The sequence below is a fragment of the Rhipicephalus microplus genome, chromosome X, assembly GCF_043290135.1.
Source record: "Rhipicephalus microplus isolate Deutch F79 chromosome X, USDA_Rmic, whole genome shotgun sequence".
In the NCBI taxonomy this organism is placed as follows: domain Eukaryota; kingdom Metazoa; phylum Arthropoda; class Arachnida; order Ixodida; family Ixodidae; genus Rhipicephalus; species Rhipicephalus microplus.
In genome coordinates, this window is record NC_134710.1 from 87,815,443 (window position 1) to 87,840,093 (window position 24,651).

The window sequence follows — 24,651 nt, forward strand, 5'->3', positions numbered from 1 at the left end:
CACAAGGCCGGTCTGCGTCCTTTTTTTTCTTCCTCTGTTTCTTCGTGTAGTTGCATCACACCATTGACTTCGACACTCTCGCGAAGAGTCGCATTAGGAACCGCGTCCACGCGAGATCCTTGTAGCACCATTTACAACGGCATTCCCTATGCACGCCACTCATACGGGCCTGGTGGTGTTTGCTGTTGTCTCTCTTTAAATGCGTTTATTGCAACCCATTGCCATTCCGCACAGCGTATAGATCAGCTCACATACTTGTTTTCATAATATATACCAATAATATTGGGTTGTTACGTGCCAAAACCCCGATATGATGAGGCACGTTGTTGCAGAGGGCTTCAAAAATTTGGACCATCTGATGCTGGTTAACGTGCACTGAAATCGCACAGTGCACGTTAACCATGCGCATGGGCCTCTACCATTTCACCGCCCCCTAAATGCGACCACCACCAAGAATCGGATTTGTGACCTTCGAATGAGCAGCCGAGTATCGTAATCAGTGGTACACTACATAGCGGACGACTTGTTTTCTTTTGTGCTACACTGAAGACGTATCTCGAGTGCATTTTGTAGTCTCAACGAATCCCTGTGTGCACTAATTTGCTAAAATTTCCGTTCTTTCTAGATATTTCGGTGGGTATTTCTCCAGTTTATGAAGCTGATTGCCACGTTGATCTGGTTACACCATTCAATTGATTAAAGTTTGAGCAAAGCGGCGGCAACCAACGCATATGGAGATAGTCAATTTCGCCGGTTGCCATATTTTTTTTTTGCTTGCTTTGCATTGTCTGACACGAAACAGGCAACGGTATTGGTTAACGAAGTGAAAATGTGACTGATACTATGTAGCGCAAACGGCAAGTGGATTCCGCTACACATGGTTCACAATAGGCACCATGGCGTGCCCCTCTGCACCGACCTCGGAATGGTTCTTTTGATCGGTGCTCTGTGCGCGACTCTGCCCAGGCGGAGTTATAGGCGAAATGTCCCCATTCATGAATGCAATGCATCGGCTGTACGGCAAAAAGCCAAATTATTTTTACTGGCACGCGCGCTCGCCCAAAAGGCCCCTTCGGAACCGTATGCGGTCGATGCGCGCTCGTCTTTTCAATTTGCCAGCGGGCCATTACTGACGCGGGCGCTCGCGTTTCATATCCCACGAAATGCGGCGGCATATGTTCCCGAACTTCGCTTGGCTTCTGGCGAAAAAAATTTTGCTCTATGTTCTTCTCATGTATTCGTCCTACTGAAAAAAAAACATTCAGATGGGTCTGAAAATTCGCAACAGAAATTACCAGCCCCCTTTTCACGCCATATAGCGCCTGTTTTTTTCTGCCACTTTTGTATCTATTAGAATGACTGTTGCGGGCTAAAATGAAATTAGGCCGGCCCGAAAGGCTGTATCTGAGTTAGGCGAACCTTAGCGGGGGCACCCTTCGAAAGTGAACTCGAACTTCAATTACACAATACTGGTCTAATGCTGTGCCACTACTAAAGTAGTAGCGTTTTGTAGGTCTCTCGTGACAAATTAGATGCTGTTGCACTTTTTTCGGACAAAACTTGCCTCAAAATACCACTGCTAGTGCCGCTTCGATTCTGCTGCGTTTTCTGACGTCATTTTCTCTTGGCAAATGTCTGGGCACATGGACTGGCAAAGGGCGTGCATATATACTGAAATTCAGATAACAAAAACTTCGCCACATAATACAATAATTATCGTCTGAGTAAAACTCGTTTATCGCATATTACGTTAGGTTTACTCAGCACAAATAAGTGTGCACACATTTGCAAGGGAAGGTACATGTAAAACAAGCGCGCACTCGAACTTCTTCACTCAGAGGCTGGGGGTCGCTGAATCAGCAGAACAGGAAAAAAAATATGGCACAACCATTACATATGCGAAGCCAATACATGAAAGCAGTAACTATGCATGCGCGTCAAGAAAAGCGCATGCATGCTGATAAAGGGACAGTTGATGCACTCACGCACCTTATTCAATATTTCAAGTACTTGTACTCTCAGCCGTGTATGGGTGTGCGAAATTCTATCGATATTATATTTTGCAAATGCTTTCTCGCTCTATTATTTATGCAGCGTCCTTAGTTTGGCGAGACATCGAGTGTCGCGCTCTATGAAGAAGACTGCAAGCGAACACAACGTCCGGGGTGGGTTTTCGGTCTCGAGGACACTGTTTATCTGATCTGCTGCGTGTGTTGGCTCTACAATCAGGATACTATAATAAGTGATAGCGCATGCGAGAATCATAAGTACGAAAAAACGAAGGTAATGGATCATTGCATCATATGCACTCATGACCTTAAACTTATACGAAGAGGAAGTCTATCGATGGCAGTTGATGTACAAACGCAGCCTCATTAGAAGCGTTTTGAATTTCAAAGAAGGCAATGGAATGCATCAGTAATCAGCCCATTAGCCTGCACAAAAGAAAGAGGACTTTCCTGAATGCGTACGTGTAGCTACCGCGTTTATCTCCTGTAGTCCTCCACGAGCCCTTAATGCTTCACTGATCATTTAGCGGCTCCCGCAGGCGAACAACAGCGCAGAGTGTTTCTCCTCCGCACCTTAATATCGGGAAGAGCTTTATTGCAGGTGCTATCCTATGGGCGTTGTTCTTAGCAGGCAGAGTATTAAATCACAAGATTGGAATTCATCAAGAGTGTAGGCTTAAATTTTTCTCAACTTTTTAGGGGGGTGGGGGTGGGAGGGGTTTAACCTTTCTTTATGTAGGCTTGTCAAAACGTTTGTGATGAAGCTGATATATATATATATATATATATATATATATATATATATATATATATATATATAGAGAGAGAGAGAGAGAGAGAGAGAGAGGGACGAAATCTCATGAACGCGTTTGTGAGCAGCTTGGCAGATTCTACCGACTTTTTCATGCACCATATGTAGAGCATCTTTGGGAACGTGCAAGTACATCAACAAAGCGCGGAAGGAGCGAATCTTGTCCTGACGAGAAGTGTGCGCTTTTTCATGTCATTTTCCTGTAAGGAAGCTCTATATAATATTCTCTTGCACATCCGATCTCCCTTAAACAAAGAAATAAAATAAATAATGAGGGTAAGTAAATGGTTCACTTATTAAGACACTTTCAAAACCAACTCGATGCGCTTTTGTCGTGTGTTGCCCCTCTCACATGCTATAATTGAAAAAGAATTCCGCTTTGTCCCAGGGCATCAAATGAACTAAACTTTTTGGGATATGTTTGATGTAACAGTGTGTTTAAGTTGCTGTGTTGTACGGACGCACGAGTAGCCTCTTGCATGTATGCGAAAAGCCTCTTTTTGACAGGTCACGAACACACTGACACCAGCCACGTAATTTTTCCCGCATGAACGTTGTCAGTAATCCCCAACATTTACACATGCAAACGTAAACAAGGACCAGCACTTATTGCTGGAAAATAGAAACAAAGAAAAGTAGTTTTTGTGTTAGCTACAGAGGCCGCCAAAATCCAAGTGTCGCAGAATATCACCCCATGTTTCAATTTACACTACTATATATATATATATATATATGAGATATAACAGACAGTAATGCCAAGGAATGTACAGGGGAAGTTATTAAAACCAATGGAATGTAAAATAAGAAGAAAAGTGGATGAAAAAATTACCAACTGTGAGCAGGAATCGAACCTACGACCTTCGAATTACGCGTTCGATGCTCTAACCACTGAGCTATCACAGCGGCCCTCCCTCCATCCACTTTTTTGGGTTTATCTGTGAATTTAGAAGTAGGAGTAACAGTCAGCGCCATCTATAAGCCAAACAACGAGTGTGAAAACACTCTTATGCGCATGTTTGGCGTCACGTAGCACGTGAACTTATTATGAGCGGGCAGCTGATTAATTGTCCCTCTTATACAACCTAAACACACCAAGTCTGCCAGTACGAGACCCTCGTTCAATGAAAATAAGGGAAAGAAGTGTATACCTAAGGGCTCGTTTTTCCGTGGTTTAACACAATATTAAATGAGATATAACAGACAGTAATGCCAAGGAATGTACAGGGGAAGTTATTAAAACCAATGGAATGTAAAATAAAAAGAAAAGTGGATGAAAAAATTACCAACTGTGAGCAGGAATCGAACCTACGACCTTCGAATTACGCGTTCGATGCTCTAACCACTGAGCTATCACAGCGGCCCTCCCTCCATCCACTTTTTTGGGTTTATCTGTGAATTTAGAAGTAGGAGTAACAGTCAGCGCCATCTATAAGCCAAACAACGAGTGTGAAAACACTCTTATGCGCATGTTTGGCGTCACGTAGCACGTGAACTTATTATGAGCGGGCAGCTGATTAATTGTCCCTCTTATACAACCTAAACACACCAAGTCTGCCAGTACGAGACCCTCGTTCAATGAAAATAAGGGAAAGAAGTGTATACCTAAGGGCTCGTTTTTCCGTGGTTTAACACAATATTAAATGAGATATAACAGACAGTAATGCCAAGGAATGTACAGGGGAAGTTATTAAAACCAATGGAATGTAAAATAAGAAGAAAAGTGGATGAAAAAATTACCAACTGTGAGCAGGAATCGAACCTACGACCTTCGAATTACGCGTTCGATGCTCTAACCACTGAGCTATCACAGCGGCCCTCCATCCATCCACTTTTTTGGGTTTATCTGTGAATTTAGAAGTAGGAGTAACAGTCAGCGCCATCTATAAGCCAAACAATAAGACAATCTATAAGACAATCTATAACAATAAGACAAACAATAAGACAATCTATAAGACAATTAATCAGCTGCCCGCTCATAATAAGTTCACGTGCTACGTGACGCCAAACATGCGCATAAGAGTGTTTTCACACTCGTTGTTTGGCTTATAGATGGCGCTGACTGTTACTCCTACTTCTAAATTCACAGATAAACCCAAAAAAGTGGATGGAGGGAGGGCCGCTGTGATAGCTCAGTGGTTAGAGCATCGAACGCGTAATTCGAAGGTCGTAGGTTCGATTCCTGCTCACAGTTGGTAATTTTTTCATCCACTTTTCTTCTTATTTTACATTCCATTGGTTTTAATTACTTCCCCTGTACATTCCTTGGCATTACTGTCTGTTATATCTCATTTAATATTGTGTTAAACCACGGAAAAACGAGCCCTTAGGTATACACTTCTTTCCCTTATTTTCATTGAACGAGGGTCTCGTACTGGCAGACTTGGTGTGTTTAGGTTGTATAAGAGGGACAATTAATCAGCTGCTCGCTCATAATAAGTTCACGTGCTACGTGACGCCAAACATGCGCATAAGAGTGTTTTCACACTCGTTGTTTGGCTTATAGATGGCGCTGACTGTTACTCCTACTTCTAAATTCACAGATAAACCCAAAGAAGTGTATGGAGGGAGGCCCGCTGTGATAGCTCAGTGGTCAGAGCATCGAACGCGTAATTCGAAGGTCGTAGGTTCGATTCCTGCTCACAGTTGGTAATTTTTTCATCCACTTTTCTTCTTATTTTACATTCCATTGGTTTTAATAACTTCCCCTGTACATTCCTTGGCATTACTGTCTGTTATATCTCATTTAATATTGTGTTAAACCACGGAAAAACGAGCCCTTAGGTATACACTTCTTTCCCTTATTTTCATTGAACGAGGGTCTCGTACTGGCAGACTTGGTGTGTTTAGGTTGTATAGGAGGGACAATTAATCAGCTGCTCGCTCATAATAAGTTCACGTGCTACGTGACGCCAAACATGCGCATAAGAGTGTTTTCACACTCGTTGTTTGGCTTATAGATGGCGCTGACTGTTACTCCTACTTCTAAATTCACAGATAAACCCAAAAAAGTGGATGGAGGGAGGCCCGCTGTGATAGCTCAGTGGTCAGAGCATCGAACGCGTAATTCGAAGGTCGTAGGTTCGATTCCTGCTCACAGTTGGTAATTTTTTCATCCACTTTTCTTCTTATTTTACATTCCATTGGTTTTAATAACTTCCCCTGTACATTCCTTGGCATTACTGTCTGTTATATCTCATTTAATATTGTGTTAAACCACGGAAAAACGAGCCCTTAGGTATACACTTCTTTCCCTTATTTTATATATATATATATATATATATATATATATATATATATATATATATATATATATATATATATATATATATACACGCATGCAAAGTAGAAAATTTTTGGACGGAAGGAGCTACCATACAATCCCCCCCCCCCGAGTTAATCATCTCCCTCCCTCTGGCTACGCCTATCGAATTCACGGTGTACCACCGTACACATGACAGGCGAAGTTTTAGACCATAATACTAGAGCAATCACAAATGGTATGGCTTGGTTTTCAGGCTTTAGTTTAGGACGTGTGAAACTTTCACCGTTGAACTCACATAAGCAAAAAAAAAACATATACCCTATTAGCTGCTTGGCCATATAGTCAAACTTTTTATCCTCACATGCCAGCTTGGAACTCAATCGCGAAGTAATAGTTCCCTGAATTATAGCTGTTAACGAATTATTTTGTGTTAAGGAGTCATCATGCAACGCTTTTCATTCCCGTGTAACAACCATGTCCATGTGTAGCGAACTTTGATATGACTAACAATGTGAAAAAAAATTAAGGCAGCTATGCACTAGTGGAGCGATGACTCGGGAAGTTGCGGAGCTCGTGGTATCTCTCAACATGTCTGCAACCTGCAACTCACCTTCCCCGTCCACTCACTTCCGTTAAACTATGCTATACCCTCCCTCTCTCCTTTTCTCCTCCTTGCTCTCGAATTATCGCTCGTCCCCCTCACTCCCTGATTGATTGACTGATTGATTGATATGTGGGGTTTAACGTCCCAAATTCACCATATGAATATGAAAGGCGCCGTAGTGGAGGGCTCCGGAAAGTTCGACCACCTGGGGTTCTTTAACGTGTACCCAAATCTGAGCACACGGGCCTACAACATTTCCGCCTCCATCGGAAATGCAGCCGCTGCAGCCGGGATTCGAGCCCGCAACCTGCAGGTCAGCAGCAGAGTACCTTAGCCACGAGACCACCACGGCGGGGCCACTCTTACTCCTTTTCCGCTCCTAGGTGGTGGCAGCGGTACTGCTTAGAAAAGGAAAAGACACCTAATTTCTGCAGCCCTGTAGGGAGCATGGCGCAGTGCCCAACTGCACCATGCTCCACCATACTTTATATGGCTGCTGTACGCCTTACTCTCTCCATTCTGCTTCTCCTCCCCTCTTTACCAACATCACCCTCCATACCTTTCCAGACTCCTTGCTAATCTATATTGTCTTCTCTCCTGCTTTGCCTCATCCTGCCTTAATTTCTCTTTCCCATCTATTATTATTCTATACATGGCTATACTCTACCTTCCTCTTCACCCTCACTTCTCATTCCCGCGCCTCGGTATACTATGCTGTAAATGCTACAGCAGGCATCTCACACTCACCACCGCCAGTAGGCCGCTGGCACGCAATGTAGTCTTGCAAAGGCCGGGGCCGTGAACGGGGGAGTTAAGGATACAGTTTGGCAACAAATGCTGCAATTTGAAAAAAAATCTTCTCTAAATCTTATTTGCAGATCTTTTGTGTAGGAGATTTGGAGGCCATGATTCCAACATGTCCATATGGATCTCGAAAATTACTCAGATCTATGGATGCCGATTGTGAAATATAATTGTTGTTTCCCGGTTACATTTCAAAACAAGTTTAACACACGGGATGCCTCAGATTGATTTATTGTTATGTTGGGTTTAACGTCCCAGAACCATCATATGATTATGAGTGACGCCGTAGTGGAGGGCTCCGGAAATTTAGACCACCTGGGGTTCTTTAACGTGCACCCAAATCTGATCCCACGGGCCTACAACATTTCCGCCTCCACCGGAAATGCAGCCGCCGCAGGCCGGGATTCGATCCCTTGACCTGCGGGTCAGCAGCCGAATACCTTAGCCACTAGACCACCGCGGCGGGGCAGGATGCCTCACAGACAATGCCATAAACCAGTCAGTCCTGTGTAGCTTACGAACATATATAAAAAAATCACAGCATATTTATGGAGTGCAACGATGATGCACGCCTATGATGGTGCACGGGCGAAGCGTCTGTCTGTCCATGCGTCGGTCCGTCCGGGCCTGCGCCCATGCGTCCAATCGCAATCGAGAATGCAGACGGCGCGCGGGTAACACCGATGAGACGCGAGCCAAGGAAACCAAGCGCAAGCGTCTTCGACGCACCCGCCGTTCTGCTTCGTCCATGCCCCACCAACGATCCGCCACGTACGGCGACTACCCAGGAGACAGAGAGGCACTCGTTCTCCTCGTACCCAAGCACAGCCCACGGAGCAGCCAATCGGAGAGTAGTGGTACAGCACCATCAAAAATATCCTCACTCAAATGATTGATTGATTTGTGGGGTTTAACGTCCCAAAACCACCATTTGATTATGAGAGACGCCGTAGTGGAGGGCTCCGGAAATTTTGACCACCTGGGGTTCTTTAACGTGCACCCAAGTCTGAGTACACGGGCCTACAACATTTCCGCCTCCATCGGAAATGCAGCCGCCGCAGCCGGGAATCGAACCCGCGACCTGCGGGTCAGCAGCCGAGTACCTTAGCCACTAGACCACCACCGCGGCGGGGCTCCTCACTCAAATGCTGTTTGTATGTACTTCTATGAGACAGCACCGTCTATAGCATGCACTGTTCAGGCAATACTGCCTTTTCTTTCTCGTCTGTTGTTCTGTCGGTTACGCGTAACGCCTGACAAGGTTTAACAGATTTCAGGAGCTTCACCCCTGAAAATTGTTTATTGGAGGCGAAACAAGACAGTCCCGTGCTGGTCGCGCGCCGCAGCCGATAGCCTCACAGGACGCATACAACCCGCGAGCCGCATGTTTGAGACCCCTGATATACATGGTATGCTTTACAAACTCCCTTTATTCTGTTGCTCTACTACCCCTCACATCACTTTCTCACCGCCCCGCTACACTACATTATGCTTTAGGGTACATTTACTCTCCTACATCTTTCTACCATGGCATTGCAAAACTATACTTTGCATTAGCCTTTTCTGAGCTTCGCTCTTGGCGGCTTCGCCAATTTTGCGTGGTCGACCACTGGCGCTTCTCTAAGCTTAAACAGCTCGGCTGTTAAAACTGCCCTACTGCCATATACAGGGTGCCCCAGATATCTTTAGCTAGACTATAAAAATATACTGACACATGCAATTACGACGCTACGAAATGCATGTTGCTGACAGTTACCTGGAGTTATACTATATTTTGTGTTCGAAAGTATTGTTTATATAGATCTGTCTAATTAACTAACTTTTAAAGGAACGAAGATGGATGAAAATGAAAACTTTCAATGAGAAAGTTGTAAATCGCTTTGCAAAACGTCCGATTAGACCGTTTCGAAGATTGTATTTGTGAATTATTGGTGTTTTTCTGCTAACTACAAATGCCCGCGAAATACAAAAACAATCAGAAATTTTCTTTTTGCTTGTTTCCTCATTTACCAAGTATCATATCGTGGTAAGTGTGGTGACTTTGGAATTGCTAAAGAGTAATTCACTAGTAAGGGCAAAATCGTTTTTCTCTTTGGTGGTGTAACTTTGTGTAGGTTCTGGACAGTAATAAGCGCCAGCGTACAGCCTACTCCTTCGAAAGTTTTTCGTGATGGGAAGGAAGTAAATGTGCCGTAGTCCCTCGTATTAGGGAGTTTTAGTTTGTACGTATACTTCTTTACGTTACCGTGTTACCGGATACCGGATAGAATCTGCGCATGCGCGAGTCTTTACAGAACGTGAACCTTTACGTAACGTAAACTACTCGCCGGATAGGCTTTACGTTCACGGCCCGGAGCAAGACACCGAGTCAAGACAAGCCGAAGCAGAAGCGCTAACGGCGAACACGTTGTCTACATTCACTCTGTCAGCGGAATCGATGTCTGGGCGCAAGCAATTTACTCTCAGCGATGACATCGCTCTGGTAAAGGAGGTATTATATGTAAATCCTTTCCTTGACCCTACGAGGCGGCTGAAGATAACCGATCGGCTCTCTGAGGTGCTCGGCAGGTGCTTCAGCATTCGCAGTGTCAGGGAAAGGCTTAACTTAATCCTCCTGCGTTTTTTGCGAGATCAGAAGAAGAAAATTAAGAGGTAAGTGCGTCTCCTATTGAACTTTCTTATGTACTGTTCTTTCCCATTGACAAAAATTGTGATTACTGGCTCCGCAATAGCTCCGGTACAGAGGAGGAACAGTCCGAACTGGAGGACCTCCTGCAGCAAGCGGCTGACATAGCGCGCGAGTGCGGCTACACGCCACCGCCATCAACCGCACGACAGCTCGCTGAACGCGACGGCATCAAAAAAAGAGCCACAAGAAACTCGGTCACCCGCCCGCCAGCGAAACGTCGCGTCGACAACAGGGAAGAAGATGCCCTGGCGGCCTACACGGAGTTAACAGCGGGGGACGGTGTTGAGCCTGGTAAGAAATGTGCTGATTTCGCAATTCTTACTCGTACTTAACTGATAGTGAGCCATACACTTGGCCTGCGTTGAATTTACAGGTGGTGTCATTTGATCAATTGCATGATACTACAGTGCTTCACCGGTTGAGTACGTTAAGAAGAGAGTATAACAAACTGGACAAATATTTGTAAGCGTTTGCTTTCTGCACGATCATAGCAGGCACAACCTCTGGAAGTTTTCTGTGTGAAATCTGAAGGCAGCAGCCATGCTTGCAGCACACTTTGCGGCCTGTTGTATGACTTAGTTAGGTGCTACCTATGTGGCACTGTGGTATATTTACCAGATAGGTGGAGACAGAGATATAGCAATGTTTAATAAGATTTCCGGAAATGTTTGCTTGATTGCCTAGCTTGCTACTTCTGGTGTCAGGTGATTACCGTGATGTAAAAAAGGATCACATGTGCAAAAAGATATGTCTACTTACAAACACACACATGCTCAGAAAAGAGTCACACAGAGAACCTTGAACATGAGTTATATCAAGTGGCAAAATTGATAATGCTATAGACATGACATGCAGTCTGCTTGCACAACATGGGCGAATTGGAATATCTTCATGCAAGCCTTCACCCTGCAGTAGATGAAATTCTTATGAATATGCAATTGTTTTCTGTTACATAATCATTTCACCAGTTACATAACATTTTACTAAGTCAGAGCTTGAACTATTCTGCCAAAGGTTGAGGAATAGCTGTCTCACCAAAGAAGGCTGTGATATGCCATTTAGTGTCTAGCAAAGATTAGAACAACTTCACTCTTCTGAACCAAACAGTGGGATTCAATATCAGACAGATTGTTCGGCTGAGGTACTGGCTAGATTTAAGGATCAAGCAACATGTGATTGTGATGAAATGTTTTTTTTCAAGGAATTAGATGACACTTTTGCCTTAAACAGCTTTGCACAAAGCTGAAATAGACTATTTATAAGTGTACCTGAAATAATTGTCTAGCTGGAGTTTGTAGATGTTTTTTAGCATGGTTCTCCAATTTTTTACAATTATTCCTATTTATGTGTAACCTACTCATTATCTATAAGTACTTGTATTCCTTCTCTTTTGTTTCTTGTTCCTTGGTTTAGAGCCCTTATGTTATAACAAATCAAATTTCTGCTGGCTATAATAAATAGAGCTCAATAAAAATTTATGTTTTCTTCCTGACCAGCAGATGGTGCAAGCACGTCACAGGCTCAGATACTTCTTAATTCAATGTATGAGCCGGAGAACATAAAGATTCACATGGATCTGCCTGACTGTGGTGAGTGAAAATACAGTGAGAAACACTAAAAGTTTTTCATTACACACGTGCTGAATACACTGTTGCATAAACCAGTGGATGCTGTAGCACGCATAATTGGGACAGTTGGTGTTAATTCATTTTAAGACTGGAAAATGCACGTACACGAACACACGGAAGAAATGGCAACACCATGGAGCCCTTAAAATAGTCCTAAATAGTCATTTCCAGTCAGGTGGGCCTCTCAGCATGGCCTGAAATTACTTTCGATTATTTTTCTCTTTTCTCCTACCTGTAATTTTTAGCCTTGCAGTGGGTTTTTGAAGCTACTAAGGCGGCAATAGGGGCTAGTTGATAGCTTGTGCATCACCCTGTGTTGTTTGTCATTTTTTTGGTCCATGTTATACCTGGGAGATCATAAAAATTAAGGTTTTTCAAGTAATTGCACCGGCACTATTGAGGCCTAGCCTCCAGCATGTAAATAAGGCACTAGGATGAGCCTGTATTTCTCATCAAAAGAGCTGCTGCATGAGACGAGTTATTGCCGATGTGTATTGGAAAGGAAAGCTGGGTTCAAGCTCAAAGCACACATCACGGCTCTTATGTTGGTTCACTTGTGATGTACAGAACTCGAAGACAACCGGACGGCCTCATGCCCAGCACCTGACCGCATCGCAACTGCTGCACCCAGTCGGGCTCAAACCCCAACATCTAGTCCTTCAGATGTTGCTGCTGCAGGTTTGTAATCCCTAGTTTTGTTGGTGCATGCCTACAGATTTGAATGATTTTCGTCATTAGTGCTTACAACATCAACAAAAGCGACTTTAGGTGCAGCTATTGAGTCTAGGAAATCATTCAAGATTGCCTGAAAAATTCTATTTGGTGCTATGAAAGAAATACAGGGTCAGATTTTAGCTGTTGCTAACGTTTGCACCAAGTCCTTAATTAAATTAATATGAGCTCAGCGAAGGACATTGTTTTGTTTTTCAGTACAATATTTTTGTCCTATGCAATAATAAATTAATAAGAGAATAAGTACCTAATAAGTGTAAGTAGTTTCAGTATGTTCAAAAACTAGTTGCATAGTTTCATCATGGATCCACTTCTTTTAGTTGCCGTTGCTGCTTTTCTATCTTTTCTTTGTCTCCCTGAGAATAAGTCTGGTTTATGTGCATTAGACTCAAGTAGCAGCCTCCTTCTGAACTTGTACACAATTGTAAATGAAGATGCTTGCTATTGAAGGCAAGAGTAAAAAACACTTCAATTTTGTAGTAAATCTTTCTTTGAGAAAGCTTATTTCTCTGTCCCCTAAAATCTCCGAGTATATGGCTTTATCGCATCTTTAGTCTTGGCCAGGAAAGGAGACATGGGCAAACTGGTGTATCATGTGTCCTTTTATGTTAGGCAAATTTATGACGTGGCATGTGCTTAGGTGTGCCATTGTCTGGGTGCTGTTCTGGCCTTCAATAGATCCACACTCTCAGGGACATGTGGCCACTCTCACTGTGAGAAATGTTTGAGCACACGTAATCATCTTCCAGTCGGTTGCAATGATGTGAACTTGCGGTGGAGTCAAGGTGGCAATAAAAGGTGCTACTTTTTAGTGCAGTGAAGTGTTGCATATTACGATTGATGTGAAGCATTTGCTGCACTAGGAGACAATGGAACTATTCCAGTAAATATTCCAGAACTAAATTGTTAATAAAAATGTCATCACCTTTGCTCCGCTGCCAGAAAGTATATGTGTGTAGCCAGAGAGCCTTTGCATTAACTTTAAAGAGTCATAGACATAGAGTAGGTCATCTTTGTTATAAGATTAATTTTTGGAAATTTGTGCATGATTGTTTAGCACAAGTCTGTGCAGCTTCATGAGTAATACAGAACAAGCTCGTTAATTTGACCTCAATGAATTATTAAGAAAATTGGATGACTCGGGAGTTTTTCCTGGCCCCGGCCAGTATTTGTATAGTTTATTGCTATCAAACCTGTTGATTCGGTTACATTTGGTTCCAACGTGGGTAATATGAATGATCCGCGAAGCCCACCAAGCATGAGGTGCCGCATCCCCACAGCGGATGTGGCCGCAAACTGCCTGAGGGAGAGAGTAGCGAGAGTTGTTGCTTTATGACTTGTTTTAGTATATAGCAGAATTCCTTATGATGAAAACAATAGTTCAAAAATATTATGAGGACCGCTTTAGGCAACAGCGTATTTCTGTGCAAGCCACTGGGACCGAGGCTACAAACTTGGTCAAAGCGAAGTGAGGTTAGGGAACGCGCTTGCCAGCAAGTGTACTTTGCGGCGAGTGACACTAAACTTGCTCGTGTGACAACGCGCAAATGACACTCGCAGCTAAGTGTACTCGCTCGAAGTGCACTTATATTGCCAGGTGTGATAGGGGTATCACAGGCATTTCTTTGTTTTCTTGATACTGTTGATAATTCAAGATTAAATAACTAAAACAATTTTTCGGTCCTGTGTTGTTTGACCTAACGAGCTTTTACTGTATCAGAAATCGGACAGAATCAGCCAGTTAAAAAAAAGGAAGGGGTTGAAATGTATTGCATAAATTCGCATGACTCACTCACTGATTGCCCTTTCAGAGTTGCCAGTTGATTCGCAGCAGCGCAGGGCTCAAAGTAGCCCATGCTCACCGTTGACTGCTGCGACTCGCACTTCAACTATAGTGCGCCCCCGAGCCACTCCAATCAGAGGTATGCATGTAGGCAGTTGTAAGTGCACCAACACCGATTTTCAAAGCTGGGTTTACTCTCTTATACAAATCTCCTGTGTACAGACACGTCTCTGAGCGAATATAAAGGTCCGGAAGTGCTGCTAAGACTTCAATGGTACATGCATGACGTCAGGCTACAGTATCAATTCTGGTGACTTCACACACCCAAATGAACACATGCGATGTCAGATACCAAAGCGTACAAAATTGCTGCTTACATGTTGCTTTTCCTGTCACTTCTCCTCGCTGTTCGATTGCAGTAGTTCATCATACCTTACAATCGCGTAAAGTAAAACATGGCTTCTGTCATTGTGTGTGCATTCCAACATCGTCTAAATTGATCACAAGGCAAGGAAATAATTTTATTGTGATTTGTTGTCTTGACAGCAACATTTTGCCCCGTATAAACTTTCAGTAGCAAAACAGGCCGCAATAGATACAAGTTCCATAGATTCGTTCACTATTGGGTGCTAGAACAAGTGTGCAGCAACTGGATGCCAGCCAGAACAACACTTGGTCCTTCTTTGACCCATATGTGTATAGCAATAGATGATGGAACGTCCGTGTAATGTCACCATATCACCATATCTAGCGTGAGCATGTCGCCAACTCATGTGGCTACAGTGTGTCTTGACGTCAGTATACAGTATACGAAACAGAACCAGCTTTTTAAAAACGTGTTTCAGTTGCTTTCTAAAGTGTAGTCAAGTGTATAAGTGAACTTTCTTGGTTTTGAGGGCTTGACCTTTCATTTGATGCGTAGAAACAACTTATAAGATTTTTCCCAATACTTTTTTAACTAGTCGCAACATTTTGTTGCAAGAAATTTTGTGTGTACAGAGGCAGCTTGACTATTAATACAGTATTTACCTGCCTGTGTTTAATAAGTCTAGTGTTTTAGAATAGTACTGTACAGTAGACTTTCGTTAAATGGAATGTGAAGAGACTAGAAAATGTTTTCTATTTAACAGTAGCTCCAAGATAAAAAAAAGTGGAGAATCTAAGTACGAAAGCAACCGTGTTGAATGAAGTTGTTTCATTTAAGCAACAATTCCTTTTAATAGATTTCAGTTTACTAAGAGTCTACTGTGTTAAAAAGAACCATGTGTGCTCAGTAGAATATCATGGTGTTTTGTAAACTGTTGCACTTGCTCATCCATTTGAACCTAAGACAGTTAACTGTTCCTTGTAAATTTGTGCAGGTCCACAGCGGTACGCTGAGGCAACATATGCCCTCATTGAGGCCCGCTGTGATCGGGACACTGCAATCGAGAACCGCCACCTCTAACTTGAAGAGGAGCGGCTCCGGTTCGAGATAAAGCGCCATGAGCAGAAAATGAAGCTGAAAGAAATGGAGCTTCAACAGAGGCAGGCGGAGCAGGAGGCAAAATTCAAGCTAAAGGAGCTTGAGCTCCAGCAAAGGCGGCAGGAGCTAGAGGCGCTAGCTGAAGAGCGCAGGCACAATAGGGGCTATCAAGAAGCGCAGCTTGAAATCATAAAGTCATTCATAAATAAGTAGATGTATCCGTTTAAACCTCCATGTAGCTAAGTCCGCCATAACTAAGTACTTATTCGGGGCCATGACAAGGTCACCCTCCGTACTTTTATTCTCAGCTAAAAATTGTAGAGCGTCTATTGTGCCTGTAAATGTATGAAAAACAGACATTAAAAAATAATATCTAATCGCTAAGTCAGCTATAGAAGCCTCCAGCTATAAACTCCCCCCACTGCCAGCTACCGTTATGTTGCCATGGGGTGTGGGACGTCATGTGTTTCATGCAGGAGGTCTGTCTTCTCGCGAACTTCAGCCAGTGCAAATTCTTCAATTTTTCAATTCCAAGGCAAACAAAAGTTGAAGTAGCTCCATTGTACCGCAACTGACCATGAAACAGTTGTTGGGCGGAGTAGATACACTCACAAAGCAAGTGTCTTATTATGTCATGGTTCACATGTACTGTTGTGAGGCTACCGGGCCACATGCGTGTTTATAACAATCCTCTTTATAAATTAAGTGTTCAGCCAAATGGGCTGACATTTCAGCAGCTCATTTGTCAACAGCAAAGGACCAACTTTTATAATACAAATTATGAAAATTACTTGTCATGGATTCTTGGAATGAACATTAAAGAGATACAATGACTTGGTTTTAGGTTGACAACCTGCACTCTGAGAACTCTAACCCCATGTTTCACAGTTGGAAATTATTTATTCGTGGAGAAAATTAAGGGTGAAGTTTCATTTTTATTTAGCACCTGAATGTCTATGCGCTTTATAAAAAAATCGATAAAGGAATGCAATACACTAAAACATCTGCTAGTGCCAGTGGTCAAAACATGTAGTTTTAGCGTTTGTCAAGTCATCTTCCGTGCAACAGAGACCAGCCACTACAGTTGAAGGGGAATACATTTTTCTAAATTTTGGAAAAAGTTGAAGTAGAAAAAATGCAGTGTGGTAATCTAATACAGAAGTCATAAAATCACTTGAATAAAACTGCAGAGGGTTTCGCCATAGAAGTACCAACTCTTATGCGAAGAACCTTCAATGCGATGATTTGTATCGGTGATGTTTCGTACTTAGTTACATGGAGGTTTATGCATATTTTATGAACAATTTTATGTTTGTACAAAACTGCAACAGCTGCTCTTGATGATGCTTTGCTGTTAGCTGTTCAACAAGCTCTGCAGATAGCGCCTCCCGTTTGCCACTTGCTGTTGCCAATACATTGCCCCTCTGTCTCACATAAGGCCAGTGGAAAATGTACGAGGTCTGTTAGAAAAGTATCCGACCCCTTTTTTTTGCAAGCACTTCATGAATTTCGAACAAGCGCGCTTGCATTAGCCGATTTTGAACCTTCGTGTGCACGTGTGAATTTTTTCCCGCCTGGCAATTCCGTCAGTTGCTGGGATGCAGTGTTTGAGTGAGGTATGCACAGTGCTCTCATTGGTTTTTCATTGCGAGGAAAATGAGGGAGCGACTGGAGCAGTGCAAATGCTTCCAGCAATGGCAGCACCTCTAAGAGCAGTCTCTAGAGTCCCAAGGGGACTACTTTGAGGGTGTTTAGGTTTACAATGCTCCAATAATGCCCGTTTTTGCTGTTCCACCAAAGTTTGTGTACTTTTCTAACCAACGTCATATGATGCCTGCAGGTGCATATATGCCTTCATTGAGTTACAGCCTCCTCTTCATTGTTGAATTTGTTGTTTCCCTAATTTTATTTCAGGCTGAGACATTTTAGCTATGGGGCACAAGCTCGAGATTCAGATGTTGCCTCTTTCTCTCACTTTATGGTTCAAAAGATACAACTTTCAGAAGGGTTGACAGGCGAGCTAGTTGGTACAAATTCATAATGAAAAAATTGGAAGCGCAAACAACGGGACAACGGGCTTGTTTGTCTCTTCTCTTGTGTCCCGTTGGTTTGCGCTTCCAATTTTTTCATTATGGATACAACTTTATCGAATGTCTATCAAGGTTTAATGCAATATCGGCTTGGTGTCGCACGGGGAAACGTCAAAGCTTTGCCTCAAAGCCGGCTCGTGAGCTTGCTGGACTGCCCACATTTAGACGCCAAAGTTTAGATGTGCAGAGCAGTAGCCAACTTCAATGAAAGGGTCTCCAGAGTAACTGCAAGCATTCTGGCAACTTAACTACGACCCTATAACATGTGTTAGAGTGTTGCACGTCCTTTCTGGTATGAATTTTACGTGTCGTCCTGATGGTTGTTCGAATATATCCATCTTAGACGGACTGGATTAGAGAAGTTGTTCATCTAGAGCTACCCCCGGAAAATGGCCAGTCTGCTGTTTTGTTTGGGACTAAGCGGTGGGAATATCCTTCTTGTGTTAACATATGCTTTTGTTTTTCTCATTATAGTTAGTGATCCTATCCTTATACATGAGGTACGTTCCTTATTGTACGAGAGGCATGTCCGTGTTCAGCGCAGCATGTCTCTGGCCATCAAGTGTGTAGTCTCGTTTCTATTTGTGAGGATATCACGTTCTGTGGGGATGTGAGTGGGCAACTACAAGATTGCCGAGCTCACGTTTGGGGATCTGCCCGCTTTTGCCAGAATGTCCAAGGCTTTCTTGGGAATCGTGCTTTTAGAATACTTTTTTTATTGTTGTTTCGGATTTGCATTAGACAACTTCGCATACCTGATTTTTTAGGGCCAGTGAAATATTGTTGCAGTATAGAGAACGAAGAAGCTCGCTCAGATTGGAAGCAGATGACGCGACTCGTCACCCCCTGGACAACTGCTGAAATTATTGTCAATATACCAACTATGCACTCGTGTGCCTCTGCACTCTTCCCGCAACATTTGGTGGATGCGCTGGGTACCACGATGGAGCTTTGCAGTAAACGTCATGTGCTTGCCACTACCCTGGAAAACCGACATCCAATGTCTTAGTCAGCGACAATGGCAAACCAAGCGTCAATGGTTATGCCAGTCGCAACCACCTGCTGCTCGATGATCATACCTTCTCGCCCTACACGCCGAACCAGATCACTATCGTCAACCAGATCAATTTCTCGCCAAAATCTTACCACTCCCCGTCTTCGCCAGGTCATCGGACACGTTCGCCGCTCATGCACCACTCTTTGTCCCCATACACAGGCCGCTTCACTTCCGGAAACTAGGTAGCGCTTAAAGTGGTCAATGTGCCTGGGAAACCTGGCAGGATTCCCAAGCGTCGCAGAGCAAGGTACGAACCGGTCCGCAGCCCTCCATTGACTGCTGCCTTGGTACCCCAGCTTCGACTACTTCTACCCCTCGTCCGGTCGCAGAAACATCCACTCCTGCATCTGACCATGACCGCAAGGTAGAAGACGCCCCCACTGCGACTTACCTCCCCTCCTCTCGGAGGGGAGGTAAGTCCCTCATAGCCCCCATGCGCAGCTTCGTCGCACGTGCCTGCCACATGCACATCTTCCGTGACATCAACGGCACACGACACCGTGGCCCTATCCGACTCTTCGACGGCTACCTGGCCGCACGCCTCGGAGTCTGGCGCAGACATCCTTCCACCCGCTATTCACCTCCCGGTCGCTGAACCTTCACCGTCCCCAATGTCCGAAGGGGACTCTCTACCAGCCTCAACGCTCTGGGCATCCTGCCAGCAGCGACCAGCATCGCCCTTACAGTCTCCCGCAGCCGAAGTTAAAGCCACCAGCCATCGACCATGGCCAAACTTCCGAGACGCTGCTAGTATGACCGACGCTCCTGAGGACGATGTGCCTGGTCCGCCTATGTCGCAGCAGACCGCACATCTCACGCCTGCCATACAGGCCCCCGTCTCCATACTGACCTGCGCACGAACCCACGTGCACCGACTACTGAAGGTGCTTCCCCAAGTCAAGGTACGCCCACAGAGCCTCCTCCAGAATTCACATCTGCTGGATCACATGACATGCCTCCTACTGAGTTCTTGCTTCGCGCGCAGGGGCCAAATCGACTTTTGTACACCCGCCCTCATCTCACCCTGAACGCACCTCTACCTGCAATGCTCACTTGCGACACCCTGTGCGCTTCCAGCTGGCCCCAGCTGGTCATCTTGTCACCCACTTGTGTTGCAAACACAGGGACCGAACGCTTACTTCTTCGTCCACTGCGCAACTCCCAGCGTCGTCCACCAGATACCCACTGGTTCTCGATGGTCAGTACATGTTGACAAACTGGACTTGCCAAACGGACACCTTGCGGATTGTCGTTGACGTGTATAGTCTCTTTCTTTGTCGTATACACTTCTAATCGCGCAAAGCGCTGGGGGGACCTATACGCATGATTATCATTGTCATTTCTCGATCACTGCGCCGCGCCCCTCGCGCATGATGCTAGCTCGAGCTGCGTGAGGATTAGAACAAGCTCACGCGCCTGGCGGTTTTGGCGTGGCAGCCGCCGCCGCTCCACTTCAGCAATCGAATAAAAATAAAGCAGAGAGTTTGACACGACCACATTGGCCGCAGTGCCGTCTTCCTCTCTCGCTACAGGTGGATTGCCATTGTGACAGATTATGCAGCAAGATACGCCATTGCACAAGCAATGCCGACCAGCTGTGCAGCAGATGTTGTGGACTTTCTACTCCCCGATGTTACTCTACACCACAGCACCCTTCCACAGTTACTAACGGATCGTGGCCGTTACTTATTGTCAAAGGTCGACGATGGACCTTTCCGCTTTTGAGCTTCTGAACACAAGATTGCTACCGCCTACCACCATCAAAGGAAGGGGCCCACTGAGCGACTAAACCACACTCTTAACTGACATGCTGGCCATGTACGTTTCCGACAATCCCCATCACTTTGTCCACCGCTTTACTGTACAATCATTTTGCTTACAATTCGTCCTGTCACGAAACCGCTCGATTTTCCCCATTCTTTTTTTGTATGGCTACAGCCCTGTCTGGCCGTTCGACACATTCCTACCATCTGGTGTTATATTCTCAACGACCAATTACGCGCACGATGCAATCACTTCGGCCGTCCATGCCCGAGAGGTCACTCGTCAAGACCTCGCAACGTCGCAACCTTCTCAAAAGCGACGCTACGATCATCAGCACAAAGACACAATTGCCTTTTGGTTCTCTTGTACTGCTCTGGACGTCCTCGTGCTGTGTTAGCTCAGCGGAAAAACTGCTCTCTTGGTTTTCTGGTTCGTACAAACCTTACGCCAATTTTGTGACGTGGTATACGAAATAGCACCAGCTGACGTGTTTTTGCTACGTCACGTCAATAGTGACGTTCGTGTCACCAGGCTCAAACCATATATACTTCGCCTTAACTAATGCTCCATGATCTGTACCCGGATGGAGCTACGCTTGCCGGGAGGATGATGTTGCACTAAAAAGAACGAGAAAGCTCGCTTAGATTGGAGGAAATTGACCCGACTGATCACCATCTGCGCAATCACTACAAATACCGCCAAAACACCAACTCTGCACTGCTTTGATTGATATGTGGGGTTTAACGTCCCAAAACCACTATATGATTATGAGAGACGCCGTAGTGGAGGGCTCCGGAAATTTAGACCACCTGGGGTTCTTTAACGTGCACGCAAATCTGAGCACACGGGCCTACAACATTTCCGCCTCCATCGGAAATGCAGCCGCCGCAGCCGGGATTCGAACCCGCGCCCTGCGGGTCAGCAGCCGAGTACCTTAGCCACTAGACCACCGCGGCGGGGCACCAACTCTGCACTCGTGTGCATGTTTTTTTTTCCTGCAGCAATATGACTACTTCATCTGCTGTTTTCGAATGTTCCATGCGTATGCTGCATGTAATTTTAGCTTTGAAACCTGTCTATTCTTACGGCAGTGTAATTGTGACCCTTGTCACAATTACAATACTCGGTCACGTCAACAAAGCATGCATTTCTCTCTGCCAAAAAAAACAAAGCCAAGCCTCCGCTTTGGCCTTTCGTCGGCCTCTGTTGTAGTCGAGGTGCACGTGTCCATGAATATTAGCCACTGCATTGGTGTTTCAAATTTTTGTTGAGATATAAATTTTCTGGCCATGCTGGTGGTAAATTGTACCAAGTTTGTTCATAATTTGTTTTCTTATGGTAGTGGTTGACACGCATTCAAGCTGCGAAATGCATTGTGCTTTGGCTATTTCTTTTAGGGTGTTGTGCATACCCAGCTTGGTCAAAAGCTAGATGAAATTTTTTGGCTGTGCAGAAAGTGTCTTCATTGCAGGGGCTATCATGATATATTATTGTGATACTAGATGTACGTGAAATTTGTTACATGTACTTAAGATCTTGAATGTCCCCGAGCTACTTCTCAATAAATCTAGTCGGTTAATTATGTGATAGACAATAAACTCAAGTATATTTACATTGCTTAGCCGGCTCTTGTTCAGATGTTGCCTCTTGCTTTCACTTTGTAGATCAAAGTTTCTGGCTGGGCTAAAATAGTTTTCATTTTGTGGTCTCATGCGATACATTCTGTGATGCTTGTTGTACCTGAAAGTTTACATAGATGCTTTGGAAACCTTGAGTGCCCCAGCGGAGTAGTGACTTTAGTAATGAAATATGTCAAACAAAATAAAACCAAATATTTTTTCACCAGGTTTATGTCACAATTTTATGCACACTTTGCTACTTTGAGTGAGCAATGAGTCTCTACCCTAGGCCGTGATTTTTCTACTCCAGACTACTGTATGCTATTTCAAAACATCGACACTGGGTGAGATACTGAACAATCCTTCATTTTCACAAAGCTGCAGAAACCAGCATAAATTATACACATCTTTCAGCACCAAACAGATATACATCTATGCAACTGCAAACATCCCATCAAATTTTACATCAATGTAACCACAAATCCTAAAAATGCATAACCTAAAAGGCACAAAGTATTTTAAGGGCCTTTTTATGTGTGTTGGGTATGCGTGAACAAGATATGCTGAAACAGACACAACAGAAGTCTTCAAAGTCGTGTACGAAGTCCCATCAGAAGCACTCAACAAGCATAATTAAACGTGCCATCGGTGTGAAACTCTGCGTGGTGTGTAATTTTGATTGGGCGTCTCATTTTTGGCACTCGCTATTTCGCAGACTTAGCACAAGCAACCTTTGCAAAATATTTGACCATTATTGCCCAGCTATAAGCATCAAAATGGATATATATATCTGAATATTTTGCAAAATGGGCATAAAAGTTTGCTCTAAATAATTTAGGGTGTGTTGCAAATAAATAAAAATGGGTTTAGAGCACGAGCATCGGCAGAAGGTGCTGCTACAGGTAGTTGCTTTCACTCCTTCCACATAGCAAGGTGTCTGGCTCTCATCTCCGTATTTTCATTACATCGTGGTTCATAAAAAAAGTTGTAGATTTTTAGGTGTGGAGCGACCCGATAACACCACCATGATTACCTTGTCATGTACATACACACACACACACATGTAGTTCACCATACTTAATCGCGGCCTTCAACAGACCATCTTACAATAGACTAATGGGAAAATGCAGACATGAGTAGCTGTTAGGTTCTGTTGGCACAACGAGCAAGTTTTGTTATTTTTGGTATGTCAGAGGCGTCTTCTAAACACTCCTTGAAGAACTGACACCACTAGAGAACAACTGCACTTAAACCAGAACACATAACACCTAAAAAGACAGAAGATAACAGTGTAGAAATAATCACCCCTTCATCTGAAGATAAGTCATGAAGAAAGGCATAAGCTACATGCCTAGTGTCAGACAGTTGTGCACTACTTTGTTTTTAACATACTGTTATGTGCAGAGAGAAGGGATGACACAGGAGCTGATCTCATGAAGATAAATTATGAAGAAGATGCCTAAAGCGAAGCACAACAGCCAATAAAGGGTATCTTAGCCATTGGTGTCTAGCGGTTCAAGGATTTCTCATATCGGGAAACCTCCCAAAGATCGGGCTATAGGAGCCAGCACCGCACCCGCGCAAGTGTGGATAGGCGGTCGACGGCGCATATACAAATACTCGCAGCCGCGCTTCGTTCAGTGGCTCAGGGGCTGACACTATACTGCATTTACCACATGTACGCACATGTTCTCGCACCAGTAATAACATAAAAATCTTATATAAGAGTTCAGCAGAAAGCTTTCATCAATTGATTACGTGCATCACAGTGCTACAACAAAAGCCTGATTAATGAGACAATCATATTTTTTTTCAGACAAAAATTATTACTGCCTTCAGTCAGTCACTAACAATGCCACATAAACGCTGAAGACAATGTAACAAAGATGAAATTTTCAGTTAAGTTACACGACATTACATATAAGGCATGCCGTCTGAATTATTTCCAATGTCTGGCTTCTTTAAAGCATTCTTAAATCTAAGCACACGGTTGCACGCGGTAACTCTGTTTTCAGTACAGTTTAAGTACCGATGTGTCACTGTTTATGTGGTAGTAATATTCCTATGTAGCGATACCACGGCCAGATAAACACAACTAAGGCTCCTAGCACGATCAATAAACTACAGTGCGGTAATTGTACACCTACCAACAGCGCTCAAATGTATGGCCTAGAGCCTGTTTTTTTTTTTGCTACCGAGTCTCTATAGTAACACGCTGCATTTATACACTATTTAATAGTCCTCATGTTTGGGAGGATGCCCAGAGCATTTTGTGATATGCTTGAAACAGAAAGCGGCACCCACTCTGAAATTATTCTGGTGAATGGAGGATAC

The 24,651-nt window shown here is 44.0% G+C and overlaps 6 non-coding genes across 6 annotated transcripts; 3 read left to right on the forward strand and 3 right to left on the reverse strand.

Moving 5' to 3' along the window:
• Positions 1–3,650: 3,650 nt before the first annotated feature.
• Positions 3,651–3,723, reverse strand: TRNAT-CGU (transfer RNA threonine (anticodon CGU)). Its single transcript has one exon. It is a non-coding gene; the product is annotated as a tRNA-Thr (tRNA).
• A 381-nt stretch (positions 3,724–4,104) lies between these two features.
• Positions 4,105–4,177, reverse strand: TRNAT-CGU (transfer RNA threonine (anticodon CGU)). The gene has a single exon. It is a non-coding gene; the product is annotated as a tRNA-Thr (tRNA).
• A 381-nt stretch (positions 4,178–4,558) lies between these two features.
• Positions 4,559–4,631, reverse strand: TRNAT-CGU (transfer RNA threonine (anticodon CGU)). The gene has a single exon. It is a non-coding gene; the product is annotated as a tRNA-Thr (tRNA).
• Positions 4,632–4,938: 307 nt separating this feature from the next.
• On the forward strand, positions 4,939–5,011 carry TRNAT-CGU (transfer RNA threonine (anticodon CGU)). Its single transcript has one exon. It is a non-coding gene; the product is annotated as a tRNA-Thr (tRNA).
• A 381-nt stretch (positions 5,012–5,392) lies between these two features.
• TRNAT-CGU (transfer RNA threonine (anticodon CGU)) lies at positions 5,393–5,465 on the forward strand. Its single transcript has one exon. It is a non-coding gene; the product is annotated as a tRNA-Thr (tRNA).
• A 381-nt stretch (positions 5,466–5,846) lies between these two features.
• TRNAT-CGU (transfer RNA threonine (anticodon CGU)) lies at positions 5,847–5,919 on the forward strand. Its single transcript has one exon. It is a non-coding gene; the product is annotated as a tRNA-Thr (tRNA).
• The last annotated feature ends 18,732 nt before the right edge of the window (positions 5,920–24,651 follow it).